Below are 14,633 nucleotides of genomic sequence, written 5' to 3'. Positions count from 1 at the left end.
AGATAAATCATTCTAACAGAAAAAATCTTCTGTGTATTATTTGAGGTGTAAAGTTGTTTAAATCGTAATGTTAGGGTTTTAGGGTGATAGGGTGTACAGCATTACATCATCATGGCAACAAAGTTGTAAAATTGGCTATAACTTTACACAGAAAAGATTAGCAAGTAATTTTATCACACTAAAATCATGTTAACATATATTATTTACATCTTGTAGCTATACTTTTGAAACTGTGTGTATTTTAATGTTTACGGATTGACCCCATTGACTTCCATTGTAAATGCCTCACTGTAACCCAGATTTGTGCTTTTTTAAAGAGAAGGAGGGATGATCCGATATAGATTTTTGTGGTAATCAATACTGTGCCACAAATGCTGTCAACTGAGCTTAACTTGAATTGAAGCCTGAATATTCTTTTAAGGGAGACCGGGGCTAGTTGTCACACTTTATACTCTACTACCAGTAGAGTACGTTTATTTTTGAAACTCAATATCTGTATAGGCACATATTTTAAAATCTTGACTACAAAAATGCTATTAAACAATACCACCGTTATTGCCCAGGAACAAATGTACAAATAATTTCTTAGATGTTGACCTTTTGTGACAACATGCCCTATTTGTAGGTTGTCACCATAGAAATCTGCCATTTAAATAAACTGTTATAAGCTTATCAGCAAATTTGAAATGGTAAAACTATTATGAAACACAAAACAATTCATGAAACAGCAAAAATCTAAAAGGTAACCTACAAAAATGTCTAACAATTTCCAATAATTTAGGTATATAGGAAGTAGTTCATGTAAATTTAGTCAGGTGTTTTAGATTTTTAATGTTCAATTTTCACATTTAGAATTATCTTCTTGTCTTTATCTTCCTTTCTTGATTAATCTTTGGCAGTGGCTTCAGCAATATTGCGTAAATGTTTATAAAAGTCATTACTGTTGAATTTCAAAGCTGACAGACTTTAAATGTGTTCATGGAGTTCTCTGAATATGAGCTACAGAGAGTAACGCTGCTGCATAGAGCGATGTTCCCGTATGTTTGAGGATGATAACAATGAGCTATGAAGAAACGCTGAAAGCGCAAATGCTCTCCGCTTCGCTGGCGTATGTGCCTCGTACATGATGTATTGACATTATTCAGAACAGGAAACCCAGCCAACCAATTTTAGAGCTGTATTTCTCACAGAAGAACATGAACATATTTATTTAAAAAAAAAAAAAAAAACATTGCCATGTGAGTCACAATTTGATATCTTCATTCAGTTTACCTTTTCTTGGCTTGAGGGATCTGTAGATAAATCACAATGAACCTTAAGGGGATGTCGTTCCAAACCAGTATGATTTTCTTTCTTCAGTAGTCCACAAAAGGAGAAGAGTAGCTATTCATGCTGCTCTGTAGTCCATGTGACTTACAGTATGTACTATATATATTTGTATAAGGAACATATTGAAATGTACATTTAAAAAAAAACAAAATTTAAGCTTGACAGCCCCTGGTCACCATTCACTTTCATTGTATGTAAAAGAGCAGCATGAAGAAAGAAGTCACATGGGTCTGGAACCACAAGAGGTTGAGTAAATGATGACAGACACATGCTGACCTGCTCCTCAAATCACACTATTAAACACATTTCTGGACATTTCATCTACGCCTGTACTGTATTTATTGCTGCATCATTGATAGGTTAAATAGATGATGTTGTTCTCATATCAGTTTTATCAAACAGTTTAAGTTGAGAAAATATGCATGTTGCCATATAGGCCTACAAGTTTTTATAACAATGGAATTGCAGTAATGCATTTCCTAATTGGGATTTTTTTTTTATAAATAGAGGCATCAATTATGTTATTTATATATTTTTTATTTTTTATTTGGAAGTGTTAATAATAATTTAAGTGCATTTATACATAAGTATCTCAGTAATGATGTATGTATCATGTGTTAAAATTAAGTTAAAATAGAGGAGAAATTGTGTTTCCCTGTCATTTTCATTGTTTATTAAAAAAAAAAAAACATCTTTTGTTTTTGTTATTGGAGGTATTTTATGTAAAAAAAAAAAAAAAAAAATCAAATGTAATATACTGTATGTATAGTATTGATATTTTGTTAACTAATGCCAAATATCTTTGGGGGCCACTGTATATTGGTATGAAATATCTTAAAGATGATCTAAGAATTCATTTGTCCTCATATGTGGCTACTTTTTAGTGAATATCCTTAAAAATAAGTAGATATCTTTAGAGGAGGCTTATAAATATTTATAAGAACATGTTTTACACCTAAGGTGTTTTCATACTCATTGTATGAGACAGTAGGTGATGTAATCTCATGTAACTGTCTTGACTGACTTTTATGACATCACATTTATAGTAAACATTCAACACAAGATCCACAGAAGGTCATGTAAGGTTAATAAAACACCTGGGCCCAACTACACTCTTGGAATATAAAGACGCAAGGACAATCTTCCTAAATTTAGAAAAACAACAAATCGTTAATCAGCAGCAATGAGCTGCTGACATTATTTGAATTAGCTGCATCTCTATATCCTCACTGGGACTATCACTTCCTAATGCAGTCCTGTCAAACGTCCATTAGAAATGAGACGAGCACTTCTGCAAATATCGAAGTACTTCCTGTTTGCCGTTCTCCATTTGAAGGTTACCAGAATCCAGTCTTAACACATTAAAAGCATGTCATTGCGTCTACACATGGTTTGTAATAAGTAAAATAATAATTGCAGATGTCATTTCGACTTGCATTTCGCATTATCACAAGAACGCACACACTCTCAATCCCTTCACTAGTGACTATCCTTAGCTGTAAAGTCAGAGGCAGCGGACAGGGAAAATATTTATTTTACGCTGTTAAAACAACTAGTATATCAAACCTGATCTCATGGGTTCACGTTATTATACCCAAATTTTTATAAAATAATTTTTATGTGCATCGCTGAAATTAGCGTGGCAGTTTCCTTGTGAAATAAACACTAGAGGCGCTACAACAACGATGACTTTTATTCACTTTCACACAAATCACGAGTAAAATGGCAGATTATCAGTTCATAAACATGTACTTTTCACCCTGTTCCTCACACAATGCTATCTTATGACATCTAAACATGTTTACTATAGTGCATGACTATTTTTTTCTTGCCCCATTCCCAATGCACTCTAAGTCGCTCACATTATAGTGACCACTAGGAGGTTACCCCATGTGACTCTACCCTCCCTGGCAACCGGGCCAATTTGGTTGCTTAGGAGACCTGGCTGGAGTCACTCAGCATGCCCTGGATTCGAACTCGCGACTTCAGGGGTGGTAGTCAGCGTCAGTACTCGCTGAGCTACCCAGGCCACCCCCCCACATATGACTTAACATTTGCATTGCATAACAACTACATTTACAAGCTTGTTCGAGTATGATCAAATTGCACAGTAGCTCAACTGATAGAGCATTGCACTTGCAATGTAAAGAACCGGGGTACAAGTTCTGAAGAGAACGCGAGTCGACACGTGAGCCGAAAGTGTCTTAGAAGCACCACAAAATTGCGTGGTTGCGTTTTTCATCTCACATTTGCTTTTTCTGACTCTATCAGTTAGGTTTAGGTTTAAGGTTTAGGGTAGGGGGGTTGGTTTTGTTGATTTAAAATTCAATAGATCTGTTTGGGAGAATATTTAACTCTCTTTTAGCGTCACACAGTGGACATTTCACCTCGGAACTTCCGCAACGAACCGCGTAATATAATTTAGCAAAAATATTGACAAAGACACGTAATATTAATGGCTACTTTTAAATGGCTGTCAGTAAAGAAGGATTTTTGCCTACAAAAAGGTGTAGTTGAGTTATCTACAAGCCGAGGCTAACTGGACCATGCTAACCAGCTAAACCCCGACTCCTTGCCTACTACATTTACCAAAATGTGCATTATGCAACAGAGCACACTGTTTATATGTTTATACAGTGCATTCAGAAAGTATTCAAGTTGTACTTCTGCAAGTTTCTCCCATCTCCACATATGATCTCTGGAGCTCAAACAGAGTGATCAATGGGTTCTTGGTCACCTCTGTTTCCAAGGCACTTCTCCCCCAATTGCTCAGTTTGGCCAGGTGGCCAGCTCTAGGAAGAGTCCCGGTTGTTCCAAACTTCTTCCATTTAAGAATTATGGAGGCCACTGTGCTCTTGGGAAACTTCAATGCAGCAGACATTTTTTTTGTAGCCTTCCCGAGATCTGTGCCTCAACACAATCCTGTCTCTGAGCTCTGCAGGCAGTTCCTTTGACCTCATGGCTTGGTTTTTGCTCTGATACACATTTTTATCTGTGAGACCTTATATAGACAGGTGTGTGCCTTTCCAAATCATGTCCAATCAACTGAATTTGCCACAAGTGGACTCCAATCAAAGTGTAGACACATCTCAAAGATCATGTCATACCAAAGGGTCTGAATACTTATGTCAATGTAATATTTAGTTTCTTCTTTTTAATAAATTTACAAAGTTATCAAAAATCTGTTTTTTGCTTTGTCATTATGGGGTATGGAGTGCAGATTGATGTGAAAAATAAATAAATAATTAAAGCATTTTAGCATAAGCCTGCAACGTAACAAAATGTGAAAAAAATGAAGGGGTCTGAATACATTCTAAGTGCACTGTATATACACCGAAAACATTATGACCACTCACAGGTGGAGCAAATCATGTTGATCATCTTCTAACAAGGCCACGTGTCAAAGTCTGGGTAGATTAGATGGTAAGTGAACAATCAGTTCTTGTAATCAAAGTGTTGAATGCAGGAGAAATGGGCAGAAGTAAAGACCTGAGCGACTTTGACAAGGGCCAGATTGTTATGGCCAGACGACTGGGTCAGAGCATCTCTGAAACGGCTTTTGGGGTGCTCCCGATCAGCAGTGGTAAGTATCTACCAACAGTGCTCAGAGGAGGGACAAACCACAAACCAGCGACAGGGTGTTGGGGGCCCAAGGCTCTGTTGCATGAGGGCAACAAAGACTATCCTGTCTGGTCCGAATCGACAGTAGGTCTACTGTGGCCCAAGTTACAGAACATTTTAATGATTGTTACAGGAGGAATATGTCACAACACAGTGCATCACACCCTGCTGCATATAGGGCTGCTTAGCCAGAGACCAGTCAGAGTGCCCATGATGACCCCTGTCCACCGTCGAAAGCGCCTACAATGGTCACACAAGCTGAAGTAGTAGAAGTAAGTGGCCTTGTCCGATGAGTCCCGTTTTCTTTTACATCACGTGGAGGGCTGTTTATGTGTGCCCTGTTTACCTGGGGTAGTGATGGTTCCAGGATGCACTGTGGGAAGATGACAAGCCGGTGGAGGGAGTGTTATGCTCTGGGCAATGTTCTGCTGGGAAACCCTGGGTCCGGCCATTCATGTGGACGTCAATTTGACACATGCCACCTACCTAAACATCGTTGCAGACCAGTAACACCCCTTCTTGGCAATGATATTCCCTGATGGCAGTGGTTTTCTTTCAGCAGGATAATGCACCCTGCCACACTGCACACATTGTTTGGGAATGGTTTGAGGAACATGATGAAGAGTTCAAGGTGTTGCCCTTTCCTCCAAATTCCCCGGATCTCAATCCGATTGAGCATCCGTGGGATGTGCTGGACCAACAAGTCCGATCAAAGGTGGCTCCACCTCGCAACTTACAGGACTTGAAGGATCTGCTGCTAATGACACCTTCAGGACACCTTATATATAAAACAGTATACAGTGTATCCTCTGTAGTATTCAGTAAGCTATATGTGGTAGTAAGTTTATGGTGGATTTTCTGGTGCACACATCCCCTTGTGAAGGACCCGGAAGAGGGCAAGGGGCCACTGGAGCAGCAAATTGAAAGTGAGACCGTTTAGACCCCTCAGGTCTAAGCACTAACAAGTCTCCTTCAGCTATGACAGCCTGCACATTTCAGTGCAATCGTCAGCAATCCGTTTCCATCAGACAATATTCAACATGGACAGATGTGTACCGCACATCTACAAGGCTAAATTGGCAGTCACACTAGTCTGTAAGCATGCAAAATTATTTAGAACCTTTGAATGTTTGATTGACAATGCCTTGCCTGGAAGTTTAAAAGACTTTTGTTGTTTGAATTGTTTGGCAGTTTGCAGAGAGACAAAAGGATGTAGGCCTTGCTAGGTAATTGCTAAGTTGTTCTGAGTGGTTGCTAGGCAGTTGATTGGTGGTTGCTAGAGTATTCTGTCTGGTTACTTGTGCATTGCTAAATGGTTGCTAAGACATTGCTAGCGTGTTCTAGGTCGCTACTAGACAGCTGAGAGAGAAACTTAGTTCAACTTTTTAATTGTTAGTCTTCGAAATGCCCTAGGCTAGACAAACGTCTTTAGCTGTTGCACTGATTCTCGCTGTAGTTTTTAGAATTACATACTATGAGTGCCATGTTTTTATATGCCATGTCAAGTTAAAAGTAGTTCAGCTATGGATACGGACCCCAGTGAATCAATGAGTGTGTTTAGATACACGTTCTTACACCGATTATGCATAATAAGCTGACAATGTGTGTGGTCATGTAAACGCATTAAATAGCGTTCCTTTATCGTTGTAAAGTCATAAACGGCGTAAAATTAAACCGATCTGCACAGGTACATTTTTACCATAAACACCGATTTCACGTTGCATGTGAACACCTTAAACACGGCGTTCTTAAGCTGGCTCTACACTAACAGACTCAAAACAACTTGTTTTGGCTGAGGGTGTCACACATGCTGGTGTTTTGCTGAGATCTTGCTTTCTTCAGTCAGAGGTATAACACATTTGCCAATTAAAAATGATGGAGGGGTGACACACATAACAACTCACCGCAACTATCTTTCTCTGACAAAATAACAAGAGTAATTGTCAGACCTTGCTTGATTGTTCTGAAACGGGGGCTAAAATAGTTACAATGTTGCTGCGATGAGGAAGAGGGCGGGGCCAGTCCGTGAGGACACACGGCTGGCCCTGAATTGGGCTAATCACCCAGGAGGGGGATAAAGACTAGAGAGAGGCGCCAGTTCGAGAGAGAGAGACTCTCTCAGTTGGCTTTCAGTTGGCTTTCACAAGGTTATATTTTAAAATGGACTAAAACTGTAAAATGTCCATCAAGTTTATTTTTATCCATCATTAGTTGCTTTTGTATTGTTTCTGCAGAATGACAGAATCTCTATGGATTTTAATCAGCGTTTGTGATGATATGCAGCTGAGTATGATGCATAATTTTTTTTTGTTGTTGTTGTCCTAAATTTGTAAACATGTAATTCTGGTTTTGTTCACTCTACCTCACTTTGAAAAGTCTAATTTTATTCCACTAGATGGCAGAAAGCACTAGAAAAAAAAGTCTTTTTTTCCTCTATCACATTCCATCACAATATACAGATCTGAAATGTAGGTGGCGCTCTCACGAATTTGAGCCCTCACAGATGTGCTCGTCCATAGACATTCAGTCTAATTTTCATTTCAAGCACCACCCTAAATGTTTGATTTAATATCTTAGCCTCTGAGTGGACTAGAAGCTCAATCCAGGTGCCATTAGTAAGCTGAGATCCTCCCCTTTGCGATTATATATAACATTTGATCATCAATAGTCGACAACATACTTTTCTGATGATTTGTTTTGCATGCTTTTACTTCTGGATGGCATATTTTGTTCTGGACATCTAAGATATAACACTGGATTATTCAGATAAGCAAGCTCATAGAAAAGGCTCATTTTTTAGAAAACTGCCTTAGGTGAAAGCAGATGTAAAGTTTTTGGCTACTTGGGGCTCACAGCAGCAGTTACTGGAGCATAAAAGAGACGTTTGTATTTGATGACTTACAGAAATCATATTTCACTTTGTGATTCTTTTGAAAATCTTTCGAACTGTGGTATTAGGGCAACAAAATTAACTGTACAGTATAGCTTTCATTTGATATATGACTTGTCCATTTAGATGCTTTGTAAAATACTTTTATTTACAAATAAATATTTCTACCCCATTACCTCAAGGGGGCGCTTATTTTCAATGCGAATGTTTTGAATATTTTGTTATTTTAAGTAAAATAAATGCAGGAGCACATTTTACCCCCAATTCTTATTAAGGCAATGTAAAAAATATAGTCATAATGATATTATTTTTACCGCAATGAAAAAAAAAAAAAATTATACAGTATATCATAGTGCTCCCTTGGAACTGCCTTTTATTTTTCGCTGATTTTAATGTAAATAAAACATCGATAAACGGCATCCTTTTTGACTAATAATTCAATAAAAAATTACTGTGTTACATTAATGAGAATTATTACTGAAAACAATGGAAAAGTTAACATTATGGTTATGAGAATTAGAGGTAAAATGTCAAAAGTCTTAATGGTGCTAATTGTAGGCTTCATTTTCTTTATTGTTGTATTGATTTGGGGTTAAATAGGATCAGGACATCAGGTCAAGCCAATAAAAGTATTATTACAACCTGGGATCAAAATATAACAATAATTAGCACAGTTAAAAGAAGACTTCATGTATTATGTAAATGCACATGGTTTCATAAATGCTTTTCAAAAGTGAATAAAACTATTATTTTGGGGAAATGACTCATTCTTAATCAGTATAAATGATGAATACTTGTGTGCTTTGGACTGTAATGTGGCAGGTTTGATATGTTCTAATTTTCCAAAATCATTATTTTAGGAATAATCCACTGCGACCCGTGATACAGCAGGGCATTGTGTTACTAAAATAACCTGGCCTTGGAATGATGTTTCGGACTCTGACGGGAGAAACGAGTGCCCATAATCTTATTACCGTGTAGCCCTGCTGAGCATGTGCTTTGTAAAAGCAGTAGAACCTAACCAGAATTACAAATTGAGCCTGAGCCCCAGCTGCAGACCGAGCAGAAATAGGAGAATAATAATATCTGCAGCAACAATGAAATTAATCATGGGAGGAAATGGATTTGCTCTGTAGGGGAGGCGAGCGAACGAGGGGCCACATTTGATACATAATAAATGTCACCGCTGGAGAGAAAGTAATAGACCTATTTCTTCATCGGATATTGAGGACGTTTAAGAGCTTTGGGTTTGTGTCCTACTCAGTGAGCTTTTAGTTAACAATGCATGTCCTCGTATTCCTTTATTAGGACATACTTTTAAATATTTTGGGCCTGTTCAGGAGAAATGTGTTGAAAGGAACTGCTTTAAATGCAAATGAAGTGAAAGTACCAGGAACAATAATGTGCCGCATAACAACACCATGAAGGCCTTTTAGTTTTATACACATTATGATAAGATGCACAAGGAACATGATTAGAGGTCACTGACACAAGATTGCAGTCTTTCACACAGAGTGGTTGAGTATTTTGCAATTTGGCTTTTTGTACTAATTTCTATTCATATTAAGCAAGGACACTCAAAGCACTCTTTGTTGCATATTTCAGCTGCATGCGTCAAATGCCAGACCTTATTCAGCTCTGAGGTTTGTGTGACAGCTTCCTGTCATGTTTAAGATCATGTCTGGCCAGCTGTCTTTAAGTCCTGCACATGCATTTTTCACCTTCTCACATGTACTGAGCCTCGTCATCTAGTCAATTATTCATAAAGTAAGCTCTTATTCTTTGACATACAGTAATCCAGGAAGAAATGTGTTATGCACTATATAGGGCAATGCAATTTTTATATTTGCTGTACACTGTGGTGCCGAATTCATTATAAACTACCACTTTAGTACACTACTATACACTAAGTTTGGACACAATATGTTTCTCATGATCTTAAAAAGCTATGCTTGGGGTCTGGGTAGCTCAGCAAGTAAAGATGCTGACTACCCTAGAGTCATGAGTTTGAATCCAGGGCATGCTGAATGACTCCAGCTAGGTCTCCTAAGCAACCAAATTGGCCCGGTTGCTAGGGAGGGTAGAGTCACATGGGGTAACCTCCTCGTGGTTGCTATAATATGGTTCGCTCTCGGTGGGGCACGTGATGAGTTGTGTTTGGATGCCGCAGAGAATAGCGTGAAGCCTCCACACGCACTATGTCTCCGTGGTAACGCGCTCAACAAGCCACGTGATAAGATGCGCGGGTTGACGGTCTCAGACGTGGAGGTAACTGAGATTCGTCCTCCGCCACCCGGATTGAGGCGAGTCACTACGCCACCATAAGGACTTAAAGTGCATTGGGAATTGGGCATTCCAAATTGGGGAGAAAAATGAAAAAAAAAAAAAGCTATTTAGTGTTGGGTGTAATCTGATTACAAAGTAATTAGTTATTGTAATTTAATTAGTTTTTAGTAAAAAGAAAGTAGTGTAATGCAGTACATTTTAAATGTAATCAGATTACAGTTACTAAGCAGGGTTGGAAGGGTTGCTTTTCAAATATATTCCACTACAGATTACAGAATACATGCTGTAAAATGTAATTTGAAATATATTCTGTTAGAGTACTCAAGGTCAGTAACGTATTCTAAATACTTTGGATTACTTCTTCAGCACTGGTAGATTTTATCACTTGTTTTGATTATAAAAACTCTGTCAGTACAGTAAGACAAAATACACGTTAAAAATACATTCTCTGAAAAACCGAAATATCTTATGCAGTGTTGTTTCTAAAACAAGATAAGAAAATTGATCTTGTTTTAAGGATTTTTAGATATTTAAACAGAAAAACAATTTTACCCTAATATCAAAGGTCTTTCTAGAGAAAAATAAGGATTTTTAAAATAAAAATATGAATGTGCCTGGGAACAGGTGCATGTAAAATGGTTAGAAATAGCATTTTAGCTTAGCATAAAGCTAAATGTTCACATAGCAATTTACACAAGGTTTATTTCTGTTTCTATTTCTCCAAACTTCAAACTTACTTCTCTGTCTGCTCGTATGAATGTAATACATCATAAGAAAGTGTTTCACTGCTGTTCAAATGCACTTTGGATCGCATCATTTATATGTATACATGTAAATATTAAATAAAACAAATGACAATAAAATGCATAGTAATCTCTTGAGTAATCAATATACTTTTTGAATGTAACTGTATTCTAATTACCAATGATTTAAATTGTAACTGTAGTGGAATACAGTTACTTATATTTTGTATTTTAAATACGTAATCCTGTAACATGTATTCCGTTACTCACCAACCTTGTTACTTGTGTGACAGTGTGTTTAGCTGTTCCCTTCTGCGTACACTGGCACCCCTACGGCATATCGCGGCACCGTTTTGCGGCCGGCCTGGTTCTCTGAACTCAATACGGATCATTTTTGGCCGTAGTCATTATTTTTAAACATAACAAAAGGGTTCAAAAAGAATTATGTTCCTATGTACATCTGTTTACGTTTCTGTGACCGCTGAAAAGTCACTAACAAGATGGGAGAAACGTGTGGTGCCGAGTGTATGAACAATGAACAAGGTTTCTCCTAAAGAATACAGACATTATTTCAAATTTGTAAAGCAGAAGAACAAAAACTTTGCTGTGAAGTGTTTTTAAAAGGCACTTAAAACTAAAGTAATTAGCAGTGTGATTACATTTCCCATTAAGTATAATTTGAGTAGTTTATTCTGATCATTTAATCTGTAATCTGTACATTTTTGGAGAAGTAATTAGTATTATGTAGTGGATTACTTTTTTGAGCTACTGGTTATTTCATTTAGTCAATCTTTTTGTGGACTTTTATATAATTCTAAAATATGGAAAATAATAATAAAGAATGAGTAGGTGTGTCCAAACCACTGACTGCATAGCGTATGTTTTAAAATAACAAATTGAAGTCATTGAAGTCTTTTGTGCATTTGGAGAAAAAAAAACCATTGCAAACCTCTTATCACTGAAATGCGTGCTTAAATGGCGCAAATAAACAACCATTATGAATGAGATCAATAATTTTGAACGTCTGGGTTAGAGAGTGCATGATGTATAGTCAGGGCTAAATGTCACAGTTGCATTGTCGTAATGAGGATAAACAGACCGTTAAAATCAATGAGAGTTCAGAGTGCTCTAACAGTCCAGCTGTGTTGTGTTAATGAGTTGATGCTCTGTTTTATGAAATGTTAGAAAAGTAAAACCTCCATCTGTCCTTATAACTCTGAGTTTCTATTAACTTCTCAGGAGAAAAGTCCACTGGAGTAATGTGCATGTAGCTGTTGTATTGACCCAGAACTAATCAAACACTTAAAGAAACAGTTCACCCAAAATTTTAATTCCGTCATTATTTACTCACTCTCATACCCTTAGAATACACATTCAAAACTGGTATGCTGTTATTGTTTCCTGTGAAATAACAAAACAATAAGATTTGAAGAATCTTTACATTTTTCTAAACCACTGTTTATCGGCTTTAAGTATTTTGAGTCTACTTAATGTAATGTTCCGGGTTAAATACAAGTTAAGCTCAACCGACAGCATTTTTGGCATAATGTTGATTACCACATACAAATAGTTTCGACTCATCTCACACGTTTACAGTGAGACACTTACAATGGAAGTCAATGAGGCCAGTCCATAAACCATTAAAATACTCACTGTTTCAAAAGTACAGCTACAAGACGTAAACATTATATGTGTTAACATGATTTTAGTGTGATAAAATCACTTTCTAACCTTATCTGTGCAAAGTTGTATCCAATATTAGAGTTGTGTTGTCATGGCTTTGAAAACTTGATTAACCCTTTAATCCAGATAAGAGATTTTATCACACTAAAACCACATAGATCATAGATTTTTTCACACTAAAATCATGTTAAAAACAGAGAATTTTATTATACCTTTGAAACAGTGTCCATTTTAAAGTTTATGGACTGGCCCCATTCACTTACATTGTAAGTGCTTTACTATAACAAAATCATTTTTGGTGATAATACACATTATGCCACAAATGCTGTCGACTGAACTGAACTTGTATTGAACCCAAACATTCCTTTAAGTTATACTGTATGGTAGATTTGTGCGATGAAGAAAATTAAATATAAGCCGTTATTCACTGAAAATCTTTGCCTCTGCTGCAGCTCTCATATTTATTCTCCATTCCGCATATGAACAATTGCCGCATAACATTCTGTTACGACAAACCCAAGAATCAATGGTGTTTTGACGTCAAACCTTGAATCTTATTGTGAACGTGAATGAGATTTAAATAAAACTTCAGCAGAGGGGAAGTTTATCAGTGAATAACAATTACATTTTTCGCTCCTTAAAGCTGTTGAATGGTTTAAGAATATTGCACACGAATCTTAATGACTATTTTTATAATGCAATCATGTGACAGCTGTGGTAACTATGAACTGTCCTTCAGTAGAAAAACTAGTGTGTCCTTCCACAGCAACACAAGTGAACTATTCCTTTAATCAAAACCAGGATGCAATCAACCCATATGTGTTCTTGTCTTGCCTCTGAAAATCCCTCTTCAAGAACCAACCACCCAAGAATAAATGAAAATATCTGTGTAATAGGGTGACTACAGCAGAAATATGCACTTCTAGCAGATAGGTCTATTCCAGACATGGAAACTCAAACAACTACATGTCAGAGATTTGCTTCTTTTATTGCGAATGTCGTGTGCTGGGGTGCAGAAATTAGTTTAACCTGTTCGATAAGCAAACTAGTCTGGCAGAATCTAGCCTAGCATGACAGAAAAGTGAGTCTTTTGCAAGCTTGCGAGACCTCTTTACAAGTGCTCTGTTGCCTTGCATGACTTCATTATCTCTGAGGTAACAGGCAGACACATTTATTATAATGTATGTTAAAGCTAAGAGCAGCTCTGCACTCTGACAAGGCCTGATAATGATGCATTCACAGGATTCTGTCACTTCGGCACGAACCTGCAGCTGTGCTCCAACATGCTAAACTGATTAAGGCCTGGCAGATAGAAAATAATTAAAGGGAAAGTTAACTCAAAAATGACATTTCTGTAATAATTTACTCACCCTCGTGTAGTTCCAAACTCGTATGACTTTTTTTCTTCTGTGTAACCAATATGACAAATAAAGTACCATAAAAGTGGTTCATATGACTTGTGCACTATATTTCAAGTGTTCTGAAGCCATAGGATAGCTTTATGTTACAAACAGTGTAATGTAAATGCTTATTGAGTAAAAACCGTCCCCTTCACAGTAGCTTCATCATCAATTATAGTGTCATTAATGCCATTTTAAGCAAAGCTGCAATTTTTCAAACCCAATTTTAAAAGCTCAACTTACAGACATACAGTGGACTAATTGCAAAAAAATAATAATAATAAAAATAAAGATTCCAATAATTGATCAATTATTGTATATGTTTACAATTTTATTATGAACAATATTTTTTTTATTTTTTTTAAATATTTTTTTATCCTGTCTTTGAAAGCCTGCAATTCAGGCTCTGTTTGCTCTTTGTCCCTGCAAAAAGTGTTAGTTCATTCCACTAGATGGCAGCAAGTACTGGGAAAAATAATTCTTCCTCTATCACCTTCCATCATAATATACAGATCTGAAATGCAGGTGGTGTTCTAACAAAGCTGAGCTCTAGCCACGTGCTCGTCCATAGACATCTAGTCTAATGTGTGATCCTACTCACATTCCTCAATGTTTTGTCATGTATCTCGGCCTCAGAGTGGATTAGAAGCCTAATCCAGGTGTCGTTGGAAAGATAAAATC

The sequence above is a fragment of the Myxocyprinus asiaticus genome, chromosome 9, assembly GCF_019703515.2.
Source record: "Myxocyprinus asiaticus isolate MX2 ecotype Aquarium Trade chromosome 9, UBuf_Myxa_2, whole genome shotgun sequence".
Lineage (NCBI taxonomy): Eukaryota > Metazoa > Chordata > Actinopteri > Cypriniformes > Catostomidae > Myxocyprinus > Myxocyprinus asiaticus.
Note: the sequence above shows the minus strand (reverse complement) of the source record.